The sequence below is a fragment of the Dromiciops gliroides genome, chromosome 4 (assembly GCF_019393635.1).
Source record: "Dromiciops gliroides isolate mDroGli1 chromosome 4, mDroGli1.pri, whole genome shotgun sequence".
NCBI classification, from domain to species: Eukaryota; Metazoa; Chordata; class Mammalia; order Microbiotheria; family Microbiotheriidae; genus Dromiciops; species Dromiciops gliroides.
The window spans coordinates 180,737,756-180,751,472 of record NC_057864.1 but is presented as its reverse complement, the minus strand read 5'-3'; the positions used below and the strand labels follow the sequence as shown (position 1 = coordinate 180,751,472).

Below are 13,717 nucleotides of genomic sequence, written 5' to 3'. Positions count from 1 at the left end.
TTTGGGCATAGTCACATATTGCTCTCCAGAATGGCTGGATCAGTTCACAAATTTTAGTAAAATTCTCCTTTTAATTTCGCTCCTTTGTTGATGGTCAGTAGTAAAAAAAAAAAATATTTAGGGGGAGCAGCTAGGTGGTGCAGTAGATAAAGTACCGGCCCTGGATTCAGGAGGACCTAGTTCAAATCCGGCCTCAGACACTTGACAATTGCTAGCTGTGTGGCCCTGGGCAAGTCACTTAACCCTCATTGCCCCACCCCACCCCCTCAAAAAACTATTAAAGGATTCCCCTTTGACCAAACAGTATAAAACTGAACTGTATATTTATCAGTAAAAGTGCAAATGGAACTGGGGAAACAGTAAACATTTATTAAATGTCTACTATATGTGTCTAGCAAAGGGAAAGGGAGGATCATAAGCAAAGCTAAGACAGTCTGGCCCTCTAAAGTGCTTTTAGTTTAATTGGTGAATTAAGCACACCAAAGCTTCATCCAGTCAAACCATCCCTTCCTTCATACTAAGCTGTTCCCACAATCTCTTCAAAGGACCCAGAGCTAACAGAGTGTCTCCACAATAACTTGGGCTTACCTTGGAGTTAATTTATCCAATTACAATAGATTATGGATTTTTTTTTTAATTGGTGGGTGGGAAGTAGGAGGAAAGGTCTTTTGTTCAAGGGTTCTATGTAGAGTTTATATGCTAGTTTGTAATTTTCTTTACAAATGAGAGTAAATGCTTACTTGCATATATTAAGGGAAAAAATAATCATGGCTGAAGGATCCTTTTTTTTTTTTAAGTATCAACCAGCAAGGCACCTGTCTTTGCTGACAAAGGCACTAACATGAAAAAAGTGAGCTGTCCCATGTCCAAATCTTTCTCCAGTGGGTAACACTGTGTGCAATATCACAATACCCAAACGAGCGAGGGTCTTTACTAGCTAAGATTTCAGTTTCCAAAGGAGCAGCAGCACTCACACTCACATCAGGAAGGGGGGACAAAATGTAGTACACAGAGGGGTCTGTTTTTTAGGAGGTAAAAGGGCTGGGCAACAATTTCAGAAGCAGAGCCAATAACGCACTTTGATAAAGAAACAACTGACAAACGCCAAAGCAGTTATTTGTGTGTTGTCATAAGCTACTCTAGTTACTAGGCACAGAAACCAATGGGAGAGAAGCAGCTTTGGCCTCCTGTCATTCATTTGGCTGAGAACGTGCCTTTCTTAGGCAAAACCAAAACCAGAACTCAAAGATGCGGACGGGTGGACAGGTGCACAGACACACACATACACTCCCCCCTAATAAGGCAACCCCAGAAGTTGAGCATAGGGCTCTTTCTGCCTTACTGAGAACTAGTCTCACAGGAATTGCTGAATCTAGCATGGGCTTTTTGGGGAGAAAACTCAAAAGGTCCTGGAGAAAGGTAAACGCCCCACATTGCAAAATGCCATTATATCTAATACCATTACATCTACCGAAAGAGGAACAGAACACAGATTACTGTGAGTGAGATAGTGTGGAGAATCAAATCTAGAACACAAAACTATGTTATCATATTGAGCCAAATAACAATTAGAGCTCCCCACCTAGACACTTCCACCCATTCTCTCATATGATCTTCACAACAACCATGTGAGGTAGGTAGTACAAGTGCTATCCTCATTTTACAAAGAAGGAAACTGAAGCTCAGAAAAGTTCACAAATTTGTCCAAGGTTTTGAGAATGACTGAACCACATCCTATTTCCATAAAAAAGGAACTTGGGGGGCAGCTAGGTGGCGAAGTGGATAGAGCACCGGCCCTGGAGTCAGGAGTACCTGAGTTCAAATCCGACCTCAGTCACTTAACACTAGCTGTGTGACCCTGGGCAAGTCACTTAACCCCAACTGCCTCACTTAAAAAAAAAAAAAGGAACTTGGGCAAAGAAGGCTAAAGACTCAAATCTGAATTCGATAATGTCTCTGTGACAAAATCAGCACAGCATATGTCAGGAATGCTCTCTATTAATACAGTCCTTTCTCTTTAAAATGCAAGATCTAGTGAACTGGCCTTACCTCCCCCGGGGAAATGCATGTCATTTTAGTAAATGGTGAGTAGATTCCATTCTAGAACAAAGCGAGTAATGTGGAGTCAGCCCACAGCAGAAAGAACAAGAGGAATTCTGTTGTGACAAGTTAACATGTTTTTAACCCCACTCTCAAGTCGGGCCATAATTAGCTATTCCCACACAACTGCCTCATGAAAAAGAATTGTTTTCACTGAAACCTTGTTGATCAACAGCTGCCCAAACAACAGGCACTTGGTACTTTTACACCAAGTGATTATATTGGGGTTTTTTGCTTCTATGTTGTTCCCCCCAAATAGTCTAACTTTAATTTTTAATTTTCCCATCAAATACACATTCAGCTTTAGCTTGACCCCACATCACAATAAAGGAGTACATCCCCTGAATTCAGCATGGCAGCAGCACCAAGATCTGTATGATGCTTCACTGGGAACTACCCAAAGGTCAAATCCATTCAAGTCATGACTTAAGAGACCAGGAAAGTAATTTTTAAAATTTGTTTTTTAATTCTGAATTTAGAAGACAGTAAAATTGAACAACATTTCCATATACTAAACAGAATAACAGAAAGAGTATTGACTGGGAAAATGTGCTACTGAAGCTTGATTTTAAAAATATATGTAAAAATTCAACATTACTTTCAAAGCTATCCTTTTCATCTGTGTTTCCTCCTGAACTTCCTTCTGTTCTCTTCTGTATATTTAAAAAGATGTTCAATAATCCTTTTTTGGCAACTCTATTGCTAGCTACTTTCTTCACCTTGAATAACCCTTCTCCCCAAATAAAAATGAAAAACTAATTCTAATGACAATGTATAATCAAGCAAAACAAATCCATACATTTGCCATGCCCAAAAGTATTTGCCTCTAATTCTGTACACCGAGTCCATCACCCTTCTGTCAAGAGATGGGCAGCACCCTTCCTTGATAGTCCTTTAGAGTCACTGATGGTTCTGGCACTTATCAATATTCTAAGTCTTTAATGTTAACTGTATAAAATGTTCTCCTGATTCTGCTTACTTCACTCAACATCTGTTCATACAAGCATTTCCAAGTTTCTCTGAAACCATGTCTGTCACAATTTCTTTTTTTGTTTTCGGTGGGGCAATGAGGGTTAAGTGACTTGCCCAGGGTCACACAGCTAGTAAGTGTTAAGTGTCTGAGGCCAGATTTGAACTCAGGTCCTCCTGAATCCAGGGCTGGTGCTTTATCCACTGCACCACCTAGCTGCCCCCTGTCACAATTTCTTATGATGCAATAATATTCCATCACATTTGTCTATTTGTTCAGCCATTCCCCAATCAATGAACACTCCTTTTGTTTCCAGTTCTTTGTTACAACAAAAAATGCTTCTCTCTCTATTTTTTGCGGGGTGGGGCAATGAGGGTTAAGTGACTTGCCCAGGGCCACTCAGCTAGTAAGTGTCAAGTGTCTGAGGCCAGATTTTAACTCAGGTCCTCCTGAATCCAGGGCTGGTGCTTTATCCACTGCGCCACCTAGCTGCCTCTATATATATTTTCCTTATTCACAGTTCAGTGTCTTTGGGAGCAGAGTTCCAAAACGATGTCCAGATCAGATCAATTCACAGTGCTTTTAATTTTTGCATCCTATTTTAAAAGTTGTATTACCATCTTCTGTTTTCATATCACAGTCATTTTCAGATACACTTCCTCCATCCAATGAATCTTCCAACAAAGAAGCAGTTAAGTAAAATTGATAAGACTTCACCATGTTCACATACATATTATGTGAACTTGACCATATGCTCACACTTGATTATATTTCTAGCCTTAGGGTGGTTACACATCTTTTTCCTTTAAATATCATAATGGTTCGCTTTTATCTAGGCATTAAGATTTACAATGCACCCTCCCCACAACAACCTATGAAGGTGGTAAAATATTTTGTCCATTTTACAGATGAAGAAATTAACTTGCCCAGGTCACAGAACTTGTTTCAAATGCTGACTGACAACAGATCTCTTCTCATGACAAATCTGGCACTACATTTCTAGGAGATGTTGGGTATCATTATCCCCATTTCAAAGAAGAGATAGGGGCAGCTAGGTGGCGCAGTGGATAAAGCACAGGTTCTGGATTCAAGAGGACGTGAGTTCAAATGCTACCTCAGACACGTGACACTTACTAGCTGTGTGACCTTGGACAAGTCATTTAACCCTCACTGCCCCGCCAAAAAGAAAAGAAAGAAGAGATAACTGAAACACAAGGACTTGCCTAAAGTTATACAGCTAGGTAGTGACAGAACCAGGACTACATCCCCAAATTCCTAATCTCTGTGCTCCACTGGGCCCTACATATTAAAGAAAGCATCTTCCCCAACTGCATAATATTACTTCAGGTGGAAAATGAATTAAGGTTTTGGTGCATATTCCTGAAAGAGCTTCAAAGTTTAGTCAGCTGAGCAGGCTGAGAACAAATTTACTTCCAGCTCCCAATCTAATATCCAATAGTGAATAACTGAATTCAGAGCTATCATCTTTTGTTGTTTATGACTAAGAAGATCAATCAATGGTGGCCACTGTGAGAGACTGGCAGGCACTACTCAAGAGTTCCTCTGGGGGCCTGATTTACCTCTTAAACAAGATCAAAATTTAAACTATGTAAAATAGAAACAAGAAACTTTTGTATGAGTAAAACAAATGAAGATCCAATTAGGAAGAGAAAGGGTGTAATGGGGAAAAATATTTGTATTAAATATCCTTATGAATCTGATAACCAAACTATAGGGCTTTGACACAAATGTATAAACGTCAAGGGCTATTCCCTAATAGTGATCAAAGGATATGAACAGGTTTAAAAAAAAATACTATAAATGACCACATGAAAATAGTCTCCAAATCACCATCTGTAAGAGAAATGAAAATGAAATAGATCCTGATGTTTCACCTCAACACTGTACACATTGCCAAAACTGGAAATTTCCAGTTAATGATGGTGGGACTGAGTGTGAAGAACTCTGAAGTGGTCCCACAGCTCTGTATTTTAATTTGGAATTTTTAAAGAAAAGTAACAAAACTGCTCATACCTTTTGACCTAGCATTTCCACTACTGGAAATCAAAGACAGAAACAAAGGTCTAATATACATGAAAATATTCATAGAACCACTGTGTTAATAAAGAATTGGAAACAAAGTAAATCCCCATCAACTGGGGAATGGATTAAAAAACTGATCATTTCTCTCCTATGGTATAATGAATAAAATGTAATGTTGTTATGAATGGGGAATTCAGAGAAATATGGGAAAGACCTGTATGAACTAATACAGTGAAATAAGCAGAACCAAAAGAAAAACAATGATCACAATGTAAATGAACAAAAAAATCTAAAAGAAAAATCGGTTTGAAAAGATAGTGAAGCATAGTTCCTCATTGTGGCAGAGGTGCAGAATTATCAAGGCAGAATATTATATACAGTGTTTGGTGTGATCTCTCAAATGTTTTTGTTTAACTGTTTTTCTTACAGGGAAGAATTCAGTCTGGAGGGGGTGAGATGGAAAATGATTGGTGTAAAGACCAAAGGTATTAATGTAACAGTTTTTTGTTTTTAAAAGAAACCATACCTTACCCTGAGTGTTTTGATTTCATAGGATCATGGGATTTCAAACTGGAAGAGGTCTTTGAGATAATCTAGTCCAATTCCCTCATTTTACTGAGGAGGGAACTGAGGCCCAGATGGGTTAAACAACTTGTCCCAAGTTCATTCAAGCACCACTGATGCAGTTACTATATAAAGAGGTAGGGGCAGCTAAGTGGTGGGGTAGATAGAGCACTGGCCCTAGAGTCAGGAGGACCTGAATTCAAAACTCACCTCAGATGCTTACTAGCAGCTGAGTCACTTAACCCCAATTACCTTAAAAAATCCGGGGCCATCTCCAGTCGTCCTGATACATATATATATCTTGCCACTAGACCCAGATGGCTCTGGAGGAGAGAGGGTTGGTGAACCTTGCACAGCCCCATCTCACTTAAAATCCAATTCAGTGCAAGTTATAACATGATGTCATGCTCTTCTTCGAGAATGAAAGACAAACAACAACAATATGAAGAGGTGTTCTACTACACACACACACACACACACACACACACACACACACACACACACACACACGCACACACGCATGTATATATATATATATATAAATTATTTATCCAGTCAGTAGACTTGTTAGGAACACACTCCTCTATTTCATGTGGCTAAAACATAGTATTTTCTAATTATACTGCTAAGTTCCCTCTCCCATTTTAGGAATCATTCACCTGCTGGTAATATTTACACAAAGGCTGCCAAGGGAATCCTTTAATATCATCAAGTCTTAGGGTTCAGTATCTGCACTAGGAGCATGTTTTGGTAGCTACTTTGCGACTGCTACAATTAGTCCCATATTTGATTTGTGGATGCTACAACTCTTTCCATAATGTGTATATGTGTGTGTAGGTGTATGTATATGGATATCTGTATAGATAGAGCCATCTTCCTTTATGTATGTGAACAAATACTGTTTACTCTTAGGAAATACACATACACACACAACTATGGAGTCATGCTGCCATATACCTTATTTTAGACTTCATATTTATGTATCCACTGCATCAGGGCCATGTCCAGTTGTCCTGATATGTATCTTGTTACTGGACCCGAATGGCTCCAGAGGAGAGAGTGAGGCTGGTGACTCTGCCCAGCCCCGCCTCACTTAAACCCAATTCACTTGCAAGTCATGACATCACCTCCCCATGTCATGGTCCTCTTCAAGAACAAAGGACATACAACAGCAGCAAATTATTATGATCCCACAATTTTTATGTTCCTTTCTTCCTGCCTCCAAATATGAGGACTTTATAAATAATACTTATGGTAGATGGAAATAAAGGAATCTTTGACCATACCTTGACTTCTGAGGCCTAGATGACCAGTTTTTACATCACTTTTTCACATTCCTTTGTGAAGAGGCTTTGAACAGAGAATAAGAAACATACATTCCAATCCAATGCACTGCTATGCTGGCTTAGCCAATCACTGCCTCAGGATCCCAACTAGGAAACTGAGAAATCACTTCCACTGGTTAGAAATGGATTTTATTACGTATTTAAAGAAGAAATCGGAGAACTATCCTTTGAGCTATTACATCCTATTAACTAACCCAAGAAATAGTCAATTGTAAAAACAGGCTATCTATCTACAGACCTAAAGCCAGAGATAAATTACCTAGATGTGCCTAGAAAGGCAGCACCTTTAGCACCTTGGTGTTTTGGCCCATAGAACTTCAGATGCCTGAAAAGAATGTCTGCATTAGAATACATACTTGAGGGGCAGGGTCAGCCATTGGCTTACTAAAGAATCACACAATTATAGAGCAACTGCTGTTGAATTGTGGGGAAACTAGCCAGGAAAGTCTAAACACTTTTCTTGTCCCTCCCCCAACTAAACTAAGTCAGCATCAAATGCTGAAGTCAAACTAGGGTTTATATTCATAAGCCAATTTGTACATTTACAACTGAGGTAGATTAAAAACATTCGAAATCCTTGGTTCACCTTACAATATACCCATAGTTACATGCTCTATGAAAGATTTCATTTTCTTTTGAATATTTTAAATAATCCTTTGCCACAGGTTAGCTAAACCTATCGTGATTTAAAGAGATATCTGGACATTTTAATTAGTTACCATTCATACAGGATTCTTTATTTGGTGGGGTTCCTGACATTGCTGGGGAATCTCTCTGAAATGATATTGAATAGTTAAAATTATACTGAATAGCTCAATTTATATTTTACAAAGCATTGTCTACACAATAACTCTGTAAAGCAGGTACTATGAGTAATAATCTTTCCTTCTCTTAATTATACCCTACTTATCCTGTATACAGCTTGCTTGCGTATATTTGTTTGCTTGTTGTCTCCTCCATTAGATTTTGAGCTCCTTGAGGTCAGGGTCTGTCTTCTGCCTCTTCTTCTATCCCAAGTACTTAGCTCAATGCCTGGAACATTGTAGGCATTTAACAAATGTTTGCTAACAAAACCCCCATTTTAGAGATGAGAAACTGAAGCTCAGAGAGGTCAATGCATAGCCCAAGTCCACAAAGCTAATAAACAGAACAATCTGAATCCAAACTCATAATCATTGTACTTTTGGTAGGTTATTAAAAAAATCTGCATTATTTGTGCTTTTCTAACTTAAGATTTATTCTACTCTGGTGTGCTAAAAATAATAGGGCAATTTCAGTTTCTTTTTTGGAACCACGATATGCTGACTTTTGGGGGGGTGTTTAGAAAAAAGACAACACTCTCTTTATTCCAAGACATTGGTTTAATGATATATTAAAAAGTTCATCTCTTCTGATATCATTAGTAACTGTTCCAATTAGAACAGATGTAGAGGCCTGAATGAGGTCATTTTGCATTTTATCACTGACATCTCCCAGACTGCTACTTGAGAAGCTGAGAAGCTAAGGAAGGAAAAAAAAAAAAAAAACAGACTTGGCTGGAAAAAAAAAATCACGTGGTGTTCTTTTGTTGGAAGAGTTTGGTGTTTTGAGTGGTTTTTTTCTTACTTCAGGGAACATTAGAACAGTAGCAAGGAAGTGACTAAAATGCATCTTTCTTCCATCAGTCAATGTCTTTAATAAGCACACTATCAAATAAGGAAAAGACAATAATGACAATGAAGACAATAATGGTGGCAGGTGTTTTATATACTCCTAATTCTTATAAATAGCACTTCCAAAGAGCCCTATCATTTTATAACTCTTACATGTTCCCTTTTTTAGTCCCATTTACTATGATGAACAAAATTCTCACACTCTTCAACAAAATGTATGGGATCCTAGATGATATCCAAGTAAAAATTTTGATTCCATAGCCAAAGTCTTCTGTCTCCAAAGGCTCAGTAAGGAGGTTGTTCCAAGTTCTACTGCCTCGACGCCTCACAAGAGGGTGGAGCAGAGACTAGAAATCAAAGTTCTACTCTAAAGCATGTCAATGATTTACATCTTACCATTATTAAGTCATATCCTTGTCACAACTTCTTTCCTTGAGGTCTTTCCTAAATTTAGGAGTCATACTAGTGAACCTGGAGATGCTAAGCAATTTTAAATGGAGATTTTAAATGACTTAGACCCTTGAGGATTTCTGAGATTTTATATTTTATAGGTACACCCAACCCCAGCCCCACACCCACACCCACCATTCCAGGCTAGACAAGAGGTTGGAGAGGTGGGGAAAGGACAAAGAAAGGAAAGCTATCTATCCTAGTGTTTTGACATCAGTCACTTACAATAAGAAAAGGGTGTTTGTGTGTTGGGAAGTAGGAAGCAGTCATTGAGCAAGAACACCCTCCAACCTCTAAATAAAATTAGTCAAGTGATTGTTGTTTTTCTCAGGCGGCTGTCTCAGTAGGGCTCAGAAGAAAAAGGAACCAATGTTGCAACAAGAACTAGGGAAAGATCCCACTGGGCAGCAGCACTCCCTACTGTCTGTAGAAAGGAGGAGCACCTGCAGCAAGTTGCTGCAGACAGCTACAGCTCAGCTGATTAAATAAAAGCAAACTGGCTTCTTCTCCAGTTTCTGAAGAAGCCTGCTGCTGTGTGTGCAGACAGGTGTACTACATCAACTGAGGATGCGAACATTTTTTTCCTTAGAAGAGCACTCACTCTGAGTATATGAGGCAGGTCACAGGCTCAAGAGGGAGTGAGGGTGAAGGTCTGTGATACTAGCTGATATTCATGTGAAGACAACTTTTTGGTGAATTTTACCAACTTTTCTAGCATCAATTGAAGGCAGAAACATGCTGCTTCAGGATGATTTTCCTAAGAACCAATGGCTTCCCAAATAGCCCAGAAAGACTGACCAACATTCCAAAGCCATGTCCGTGCCTTACTCTCACCAAGAATCAGGATAAGTTCAACACTTTCTGAGAAAGAGAAAGACAAGACAGTAGAAATTGAAACTGTTGGAGCTGATAACTGCCAAAGCAGAACCGCTGACCCAAGAGCTGGAGCTGCTCTTCTCTGTTTCTCATGTTTTCCTCATAGATTTAACCTATGTTCTCCCTTAGGATTAGGAGGGACAGTTACCCTCTTTGACAGTTAGACTGAAACCGTCAATTACAGGAGTAACACATCCAGAAGGTAATAAACTCCAACCCCCAGAACTGTTAGAGTCACATCACCAAAACCAAATACCCCTCATTGAGTCATTGTTCTTGCAAGCCATCCAGACACCCCATTGCCATGTGTCGAACTAGGAAAAAAAATTTTTTGACCTAGTTAGGGTAGGAAAGATATCATCCAAAAAATGACAAGGCCAGTGGGAAAACTACACAGGTCAGTAGTCTCTGAACCTGCCTCTTTTGGTTTAGACTCTTATAATTTAAAAGAATACCTGGAATGACCTCTAAGTAACTTCCACATCATTCAGCTCTGGAGAGGGGGGCCAAACATTAGGAGAAATAAGCTCTTAGAGGTACCCTGCACCAAGCAACAGGGCTACTGGGCAGCTGACCATTATTCTCCAAACCAAAGTCCAGGAACAGGAAAACCAGCTGATTCCCCAAGTGCCCAGTACTCAGATCTACTTTTAAAAAACGGTCCCTTCTACGAATAAACTGGTTTCTGATTGGTCAGAACACACAATAGGGTTGGGCTTTAAGCCAATCGGAGTGCTGGTGGTTGGGAATGAACCTGAGCAACTGCCAGTCAACTGGCCCAACATTCATTAAAAATCACTTGATTTATCCCATGTGTGGGTCTATGACTGAGGTGATGTGGAGAGGGAGGAGGAGACCTTCAGTTTGTGTTCTATTTTTTTTATTCTAATCATTTTTAGCACTTCTGGAACTTTAAAGTAGGTATGTTCAAATAATTTGCTGCTATTCAGGGTTCAGGACTCCTGGCTCTATCCCTCCCACAAACCTTACTGATGTTCCCTTTAGCTCTTATTCACTAATCTTTGGTCCCAGTGTCACTACACAAATAGAAATGGAGTCTGGGAATACTCTTTATAAATATGTACTCCAGGAGGTGGGAGTGGGGTGTCACAGACAACACCCTATCTGAAGCCAGCATGAGATGCCTTACAACCTTACAATAAATTGAACAGATGCTGTTTATTTTTATATATGTACGTATACATATATGCACATATACACACATAATATGTAAAATGCATGTGTGTATATGTGTCTATATGTATACACATTGGACTGCTCCTGTCCAATTTATTGCTGTGGAGTAACTCTTTCATGACTGCTTTTGAGGCAGTTAAATGATTTATTTGCTCGAAGTAAGATGAAGTCACTACTACTGTGGTGACTGGCTTAGTGAACCAAATCCAGGTATCCTGATTCTTAAGGAGATAACTCTCTTCATTTCTCCCTCGCTTAGGATCACAGACAACATCAAAGAGTTGGACCTGGGACTCTTGAGGCCCTGTAGGTCGGAGCCCATCATTTTATAGTTAAGGAAGCTGTTTGAATGACCACTTGCTTCCAGATGTGTGTAAACAAGAATTTATTCCCTAATAAGGAAAAGAAGGAACAGCTCAAAGCCCAAACTTACCCTTATGAAACCTCATATGGAGGCCAATCATCAAACAACAGCTATGCTGCTTGACCAGAGAGCCCTCAAGGTAGACTGGATGCCCACTCAAGTAGTCCCGAAGATAATACTTGGATTCTACAGGAAAATGCGAATCTGAGAGCATGAACTACTAGAATTTTAAGCTATGTATCAGTTCCTTGGTGAGGCAAGAGATCTCCCTGCACAGAGCCTTGGTCCATTCTGTAGTGCATAGTGGCCTGTAGGACTAAAAGAGCTTTCATTTCAGCTGCTTCAGGGGAAAAAAAAAACCAAAACCATTGCCAGAGGGACAGAGCAAAAAATAAGTAGTTTTGTTTCCCTTGGCAACACTCAGCTAAGAAAATGAAACCTACTGCCCATTTTAAACATGACAACTACTGATGCCTAGACACCAGAGAGCTCTAGAAAACTCTTCTTACTTTGCCCCCTGCTGGGACAGTGACAGTTCAGCAGCAGCAGTGCGGGCTGGGGCTTTAATCTTTTCCTTGAGCCAAAGGAGAGCCTGCCCCTGGGGACAATACAGAGCACATCCGGATACACAAACACAGCCTTACAAAATCAGCCCAAGGAATGGGTTTCCTACTTTGTTCCCAGGTGAACTGACACTGGACCTAGAGCTAAACGGCCAAGAGCCTAACTGTCCATGTCAGGGTGGAAAAGGGAACCTTGCCCTCCGATGTGGATAAGTGGGAGATACGGGTGGATGAGAGGAGGCAGCTTGTACAAGACAAAGACAACCTCCTAAGATGCTCGACTCTTCATCCCCACCTCATATTCAGCACCAAATCTTCAAAGCTTTTCCACTCTAACTTGGTTGGACTTACTTAGCCAAGGAAGAAGGCTGGGCTGTCCTACATCTCACCTAGGGCTAGGAAGGACTACTGCTTCCCATTTTTCGATTCCTGCTGTAACTTATCTTTCTTTCTTTCTTTCTTTTTTTTTGTAGGCAATTGGGGTTAAATGACTTGCCCAGAGTCACACAGCTAGTAAGTGTCAAGTGTCTGAGGTCACATTTGAACTCAGGTCCTCCTGACTCCAGGCCAGTGCTCTATCCACTCCACCACCTGGCTGCCTCTTGCTGTAACTTATCAAATGATTAAAGGACCAATGTTTACATCCACACCAAGAAACTGAGTCCCCCTTTTCAACTATCGTTTCTGAGCCCCCAGTAAAGTATACTGCTAGCAAATGCTGCTGAGCGAAAATTTACAAAATTTCCAAATGTTAAACTGACCACCCAGAGGGTGTGGGACAGCTAGGGAGGGACTGGATCACTGCCAGAGTCACCTGAGTCCCATAATCCTATATCTCCACCCCACAAAATCCAGAAGCATCCAAAATGGGGCTATGATGGGAGTCACAGAAGGGGAAAGGCAGTTAAAATGAACAATCATAAAATAATGTGGGAACAATCCAGGTCTTTTCGGAAAAACCTCCCACTGGGCCCAGCAGCCTGGGCTGGTCCTCCTTGGCCACCTCAGGCCACTGCAGCTGCCTGACCCATAGGGCCAACTGGCCCCGAGAAGGCTGACCTCTGGGCTGTCAGCAGTCGTTTTCCCAGGACACTTGTGGAGGGGCAAGCAAAAAGGATCCCCCTCAATTCCCCCCCCCCCGCCCCAGGCCTGTGGGGGGTGTAGATGGCATAACCTAATATCGCAGAGCAAGACTAGCTAAGGACGGGACGTGTGGGAAACCACAAGTCCCCAAGCTGGTTAAGAGGCGGCCACCGGGAGGTGGGGGATCCTCCTGTCTAGTCCGGCTCCTCTAACACAAGAGGATGCCAAGACCCAGAGAGGCCAAGGAGCTCGCCCAAGGTCACACAGCCAAAGCGGCGGGGCCCGGCTGCGACTGTGTGTCCGGGGGCTCCAGGTTCCAACTCCCTCCTCCCTTTCCTAACACGTCAGGCCGCGGACACAGGCCTGACGGGTGTCTGGGGTGGGGGCGGTGGCTGCCGGGGAGGGAGGTCACAGCAGCCGCGATCATCGCTCCCGCGCCCCATTGCTCAGCCCCGGGGGGCTCCTGCCCTGCGCGAGGACAGGGCCCGGTCGGGCTGGGGGGGTGGGGG

The 13,717-nt window shown here is 41.3% G+C and overlaps 1 protein-coding gene across 1 annotated transcript in view; it reads right to left on the bottom strand.

Annotated features, from left to right (window-relative positions):
• The window catches only part of DNAJC7 (DnaJ heat shock protein family (Hsp40) member C7), a 32,998-nt gene that overhangs the window by 19,042 nt on the left and 239 nt on the right, over nt 1-13,717 (bottom strand). The gene's annotated exons all lie outside the window — the stretch shown is intronic.